Source organism: Oxyura jamaicensis (assembly GCF_011077185.1).
Source record: "Oxyura jamaicensis isolate SHBP4307 breed ruddy duck chromosome 1 unlocalized genomic scaffold, BPBGC_Ojam_1.0 oxy1_random_OJ101308, whole genome shotgun sequence".
Classification (NCBI taxonomy): Eukaryota; Metazoa; Chordata; class Aves; order Anseriformes; family Anatidae; genus Oxyura; species Oxyura jamaicensis.
In genome coordinates, this window is record NW_023303189.1 from 10781 (window position 1) to 18368 (window position 7588).

The window sequence follows — 7588 nt, forward strand, 5'->3', positions numbered from 1 at the left end:
TTTATATACCATGAGGACTGAAGTATGTTGCAGATGCTACCAGACATCATCTGAAGTTACTAATCCCCTTCCATACTGAAGCACTCATGTTTCAAATGCTTCAATTAAAATATTAAATGAAACTTTCTGAGTGCCTTGGAATCAGAAGATACTGATATGCTGCAAGAGGGCAGTCAGGGATAAAACAGCTCTAACAATTTAACAATGCAAACTAGTACACGAGATAGGATTTAATGAAGAAATGATTGAATTATTCAGGTTGGAAGGGACCTCCATGCTGTTGAATGAGCTTTACCTTGTCTCAAACAGATCTAGTCTAGAAACTTCATTTCAAACAAACAAAAAACAAAACACCCAAAACAAAACAACAAATGAACCTACAATGTTTGGTGTGCAAAAAAAAATGAAAAAGCATGTTCCATAGCTAAACTTCTCCCTCTATAAAAAGCAAATAAGACAGATATTTTCCTTCTATGGACTAGGGAAAACTGATGACATTTTCAAGAACAACAACAACAAAATAATCCAGGTTACACCTAGATGAAATATGTTTTCAGAAATGAGAACTATGTCACTTTTGGTTTTTCAGAAAAGTATGTCAAAAGATCTATCTTTTAGCTTCCCTTCTGCTTTCAACAGAACTGTATTAAGTTTAACCTGCATTCCTCTTAGAGCATTCTTACTACATTCCCGTAGATATTAATGCAACAGATTTGGAATCATCAAATCATTTTGGTTCTGGAAGCACTAAAATTCTACTCACTGAAACTGAAAATCTTTTACATACATATTCAGCTTATACTGAATATGGCATTAATAACCAGATGCAACTTATTGTGTTCCTAGTCAGCTAGCCCTCATGGTAGCTACCCAGATACGATAAATTGTGTGGCAAAAGTAGACTGGGCTGACACTGCTGAAGATTTTTTTAAGTTTACTTTAATGGAGACTTTTTCTGGCTTGGATCCACTCGTCATATTATTACTTCCTTTTTTCACATTCACAAACTAAAGAACATAAAAGTAATAGAAATTGAAGTTGAACCAAGTTACTTGAAAAAAGTATATATCCAGTTCCCAGTGCCAACAACACATGGAAGTGCAGGAGGGATTATTTGCTATACCCCAGTTCTATTACAAAACAACAGAAGAGGTGGTTTGATGAAGAGTAAGAAGCCTCTTATTATTGCTAAAGATTACTAATAGATATGTAAGTGCCTTTAAATTAAAAAAAAAAAAAAAAAAAGTGAAGAGAAATGATCTTAACACACCATAGAGCTTTTCAAGTCTGAAAAACCTCAAATCTAAGATGAAAGCCTATCAGACAGCTAGCATCTCAGATGGCTTTTGGCACCTTTCAAGCAATAAAGAAGTCCAATACTTGCATAATAAAAACAAATTGCTTCAGTAGTTTCTACACTTGCTAGTCTTAGCTCACCTTTACAAGCATAATACCTTGTTTGTAAACCAAGACTTTTCAGAAATTAACCAATGCATAATAGAATGCCTTAGGAGGATATCTAAGGTTTATGCCATAGATCCATTGAATTATGTTTTTTTTTCCACTTAACTATGATATTTTGGGCTCTAAATTTACATAAAGAAATGCTAAGAAAATGTAATCTATTAGAGATAGATATCCACAGATAGTTGTTATTTAATTGCTTGTGCAGCTGTAGATACTTTTTTTTTTTTACTTTTTTTTTTTTTTAGTTTGGCTTTGGTTTTGTCTCAGGCCCTGACAGGTTTTAAAGAAAGAAAAAAAAAAAAGTTTATCTTATGTTCTTCACAGTCAAGCTTACTGTAAATTGAGATTACATTTCCTCCATTTCCTCTTGAAGATATATTTGAACTGTGCTTGGTAATCCAGTACAGTATGTGCTTTCAGTCACCAAAGGGTCAAATTTCACCACGCCTTTTTTTTTTTTTCTCTATGTATATGCAGTTGGAATGAAAACAGAAACATTGAGAGGTTTTTATTTCTTCATATTCAATATGAAATCTTCATATATAAAAATCTCAATTTCTGACATACTGTGGTTGAGGTTTTCTAATATTTTACTCAATTTTCTCCAAAATACAGAAAATCGTGATCATAGTTATTACTGTTACATGGCTAAAACAATACAATGTGCCTTGCACAGCTAAACAACTTGGTGATGTTGCTGTGTGAACTCTCAATTCCCACGCTTGGGCAGAAAGCACTTTTTTTGCTGTGCTTGCTGAATTAATCACACTGAAGAGAAACTTTGGTAACTTCACCTAAAAGTCAACAACTCCTACAGCTATTTAAAACCTTGCACTGTTCAGTCAATAAAGCAATTACACTTACCCCAGAGAATACTTCCCAGAGCAGAAAGGAAATAGCAATCACTTGAGGATAAGGTTTTATTGACAAGCAACATAAGTAGAGACAGTATATTTTGTGTAAACCATAAACAGTGCTTGTCAAAATGCAGCACCCAGTGTTTTTTTCTTAATTTTTTATGCTGGGTACTGTGAGAGTAGCCAGTCACTACTGGGTGAAATGACAACTCTATTTCAATCTTCAATGAAATAAAAAAATCGTTCAAAGGTGTCATATTTAGGAATGGAAACAATGTCCAGGCAATGAAATAGGTGATTACATATACATATATTTTTTAAAAATTACATACAGCCACATGACATTTACACTACTATTAGCTAATACCTACACAACCAGCAACACAACAGTCCCAAACCATGCTGTTGACCCACAAAAAGTCGTTATACACCTAGTTCTTGTTGGTCATTGAGCACCCATGGGCAACACAAGAAGAAGCGGTGAGTATTGGTTTTCCCTAAACACCATGGGTATGTGCACTCTTTTGTCTTGCAATGGGCCAGTCAGAAGCATGCCCCTGTATCTAGTACATAACCGTGACTTGATCTGCTCAGAGCAACCCATAAGACATGTCTGTAGGTAATTACCAGGTAGGCAATTTTTTTCAATGTACACACAGTAGGTGTTAAAGAAAGAATATTATTTTTTTTTATCATTCAATAACTGTGATCTAGTTCAAAGACAACAAAGAAAAACACAACAAAACACAAGAAAAATAAACCAACCAGAATGCTCTAGTTAATAAATGGAAAGAACACATTTGTAAGGAATGTACTCATTCCCATTGTATATTACAGATACAGTGCCTTAAGGGGGGTATCATTTAAGAACCTGAGATAAGAAAATCTGAAAATTTATGTTATAGCTCTATTCTAGTCAGACTGGCTAGACACTTCATATACCAGATCAATTCAAAGCAATGCACCCAAATGTATTAAGCATTCCTAATCAACTGGGTCATTACAGCCACAGTAGCCTGATAAAGAGAGGAAGAGAGGGAAATGAAGGTGTTTGGGGCACAGCTTCATGATCAGATTAAGGGAATCTCAATCTATTCTAATTCTTCTACAAGAGATTGCCCAGATGTGCTTCCTGCTAACTCTCCTGCATTGTCACTGCCAAACCATGCAAGGCTGGTTGCTGGACAAGTGAGCAGGGATGAGTGAGCCAATGCATCTCACCAACAGAATAGAAGAGACCCCAACAATTACCCCTTTCTCAGCCTGAAGATCATTTAAACATTTCCTTGTATTGTAGCATGTACCTCAAAAATGGGGAAAATGAAATAAAGAGAAGTGATCATTCCTTGCATTGTTTTAGAAAACAACCAGACGTCAACTAATGAGCAAGTTTCCTCACAGCAAACAAAAATGTGCTAACAACAAACTACATGCTAACACCGAGCAATGCAACCCCAATAGCCCACTGCCCTGCCTTCCGGCTAATTTCACTTAAAAAACAAACAAACCAACAAGCAAGCATGTGATAGATTTCCTTAAAAAAAAAAAAAAAAAAAAAAAAAAACATACAATTCTATTATTTTAATTCCTGCAAGTCTGTAACAAGTATTTCAAAGTTTCCCTTTTTGCCCCAACAAAACAAGATATTGCAAAGAAAGTTTCCATCTAATAATTAATCTGACTAATAAAATGAGGTACATGAGGTACATGAGGTACACAATAAAAATGAACACTTTCTGTAAAATGCTGTAAGGTTAGGAAAATGTATTGGATTCAGGAAGTTAAGTATTTGTTCTAATCCCATGAACCAATAATCAAAGAGAAGCTAATTATTTTTTTTAGTCAGGCTTGAGCTATTGTTCAAAACCAGAACAGTTCCTGTAATTTCAGAGCAACAATGATCCCTTTTCCCTGCTACTTATGGAATTCTAACTTGCTGAGACACAGCAGACAGCATTTTTGGCATTCAAATATATTGTAAGACACTTTTGTCAGTTGGACCTGTGCTTCAAAGCAGGTGCCTAACAGCATAAGCCTGAACTATTTTACCTTTTTAAAAGACTTTGCTGGCATGAAATTTATACCAATGACAGAATATCATTTTTATTATTAGTGGCACGGATATATTAAAGTGTTATGGAACCTAATTAAGTTCAAAAAGAATAAAAAACACACATGCTCAGATTTAAGACAATATATGTGCTACCAAAACATACTTTATACCCTATTGAACTCTTAAATAATATTATCTGGTCTGACAAAAACATGATCATTTAAAAGTTAGAAATATTCTTTTTTTGAAGACAATGCCCTAGAAGTTTCCATGCAGTTATGCAAAGTCATAGCAAAAACTAGTTCCCTGAGGGAAGGAAAAAAAAAAAAATCATTAAAAAAAAGTCAGAACAGAAGGAGCCTGGTTATAAATAGTAAAAAATGCCTATTATGATCATCTAACAAGATCACTCACATAAACAGACAATTTTATGCAGTGACTGTGTCCAGCAATATGGTATTGAATGTTTCAAAAGGCGCCTACGCTTTTAAAGAGCCTCTGACAGGTAGGAGTCATTTCCTTTAGCAATCCGGCCAGTTACTTTCATCATCTTCCGTTCCCATCCGATTCCTACCTTGAAGCATTTTGACCTCAGCCATTGGATCTTGTTACACCTTTGTCACTTGGACTAAAGAGACTTTTGATGGCAAGCAGATAGCAATCAGGTCAGTATCTAGATCTCTCATCTTCTTTAAGCCTCCTCTGAACTTCCAAACTACCAAGGTAGGGCACCTGACAGTCTCACTCTCCCAGGCAGCCAGCCCTTCCCATGACACAGGACTTCCTTGGTGACAGCTGAAGAATTCGCACTGAATATGTTTCCAGATACAAGAGACTGCTCACACTAAAGAGACTGATCGTAAGTGATGATTGTCACTTAACATTATGACAGCACTGATCGATTTTGAATCTTCAGCCATACATCTATGACAACAGATTCAAGGTACTCTATTCATATAGGGTTGTTCTGCTCTACTTTCAACTCTGTCCTTTAGCAAACCTTGCTCCCTCAAAGCCTGAACAAACAAAAAAACTTTAAAATCCTTTTTTTTTTTTTTTTTTTTTTTTTTTCCCCTTAGTATTCAAATGTATTTGTACCCATCAGTGTTGATACCCTCCTCCTAAATCTTTCTCATGGAGATAACACAGCATCTACTTGCATTTCATGATCTCCTTTTCAAGCTCTAAACATCAAAGTTAAAGGAAACAACCACACACGCACACACACAAAAAAAGCAAAAACCTACTATCTTTTTCTACTCTACTACCATTGAGATCAAATTTAAATAGGTCCAACAGTTAGTTCATAAACACTTCCTCCACGATGTCATCATGGAAGGAGTTGTAGGGTTAATGAACAAAAGAACATATTTTAAAAGACCTTCAAGCAATGTTGAAAAAATTCTAGATCTGACATTTATTATTATGCAATTCTCATTTTTATTTTTATTTTTTCATTCTCAAATGCTCTATTTTTAAGCTTTAAATTACAGCATTTTAAAGACTTCGGTAAACATTATAAGTGGTCTTTCTGTATGTTTCTTATTTTCTTGAATAACAGTAGATTTTGAATACTGAATGGTGTATTTTTCATATGTTGTATGATTAAAGCTTATTTATTCACTATTTTTGTGTTCAGGTGGCAGGGAAGAGAATGGTACTAGGTCTTGTACTGCTGCTCACTTTGGAAACACAGCTACAAAGAATTATTGTATAAAACAACAGCTGATATATCAAATAGTATTAACACATGAACTAAGGTACTAAAGTACTTGCACCAATAAAAGTTTGTTAACACTTTACTAAATCAAAATAATCAGAATTGGCTGCTCTCCCCAAACCTGACGTCAATTGTACCTAACACAGAAGCCCTCCTGTTTTGATCTGTAACACAATCAAATCACGGTGAACCTCTTTGGTGTACAGCAGAATTATAGGATTTGCAAATTTCAGCCAGATTTTTAAAGTAAATGCTATTTTTTTAACCTCATATTTAAAGCAGATCAAATACAAACAAGTTTCAAAAGAATGGCTGCTTTGTTAAAAAAGTCAAAATTCAAGAAAGAAAAAAATCCTTTGAAGAGATTCAGAAGTAACTCAAAATAGAGACATCTTAAATCACTATCATTTGAATATTTCGTGTTTATGTTTAAAACTGAGCTGTTTTCTTTTAAAATACCTAAGAAACACAGTCTTGTACCTATAAGCTAGATCATTTTGTACAGTCCAAATCTCATATTGAGCACTACCAGTATTTCAAATTTTAATTGGAAGAAATATGAGTACTAAAGGACAGTATTATTAATTTGAATAAATGAAAATAAATTAAGGAAAAAATTAAAGAGTGAATGATACACATGAAATGCTTTCAATAATTAAGAAGAAAAGTTGAGTAAACTTTCATTCCTACTGCCTACTATAGTAAAACAGAGTTTCAAGCAATGGGAAACTGCCTATTTTTCATTGAACATGCAAACCAAATATCTATTTTACTGAATCTACTACCACATTCTGCTATAACAATGTTAACAGATTAAAGGCATCCCAGCCAGACCCAGTACAGTGGTATTAAGTTCCTGAAAGCACACTTTAAAAAAAGTTAGAGACTTTAGTATTACCTTTATTAGTACTGCCTAGCTTATGACACAAGTGTAAGAGCACGGGTGGTCAACACAACCAAGAAACACAACATTGTTTTAACACTAATTAACAAAACCAAGACCCAGTCCAAAACAAGTTGAAAGAAGGTTAAGTATAGGCCTTAAATGTATGAAAGAACAACTGCCTCTCCTGATTTGAAATTAGATCACACTTTTAAAATGTTAACAAAATGTACTGTCTCAGTTACGGTAACCTTTATTGTGTTTTAAAATGCATGCTCTCCAAAGGGTAACTTTTTTTTTTTTTTTTTTCAGAACCTCCAAATTGATATCTTAATATCTACTAAAGGTTAACAGTTACCTTCTCCAGAAAAAAATGTCATTCCCTACTACATTCAGCAAGATATGTTAGCAGATATAACACCTGCATGCTTCTAATCCATTAATGCCGAAAGAAATCATAGAGTGCTGTACCTACTGGACCACATCTTTTAAAAGCTGCTGATGACAAATACAGCAGTGAATGAAGCAATATACTACACTGTAAAAATAATTAAATGTTGAGGCATTTGGTAATAAACATACCAAATGCAGATAGGGATGTTAAACCA

The 7588-nt window shown here is 34.3% G+C and overlaps 1 long non-coding RNA gene across 1 annotated transcript in view; it reads left to right on the plus strand.

Moving 5' to 3' along the window:
- Positions 1-4879: 4879 nt before the first annotated feature.
- The window catches only part of LOC118156877, a 14070-nt gene continuing 11361 nt past the window's right edge, over positions 4880-7588 (plus strand). The window contains exons 1-2 of the long non-coding RNA XR_004746475.1: positions 4880-5042; positions 5131-5320. This is a non-coding gene — a long non-coding RNA (uncharacterized LOC118156877). The remainder of the gene's footprint in view (positions 5043-5130; positions 5321-7588) is intronic.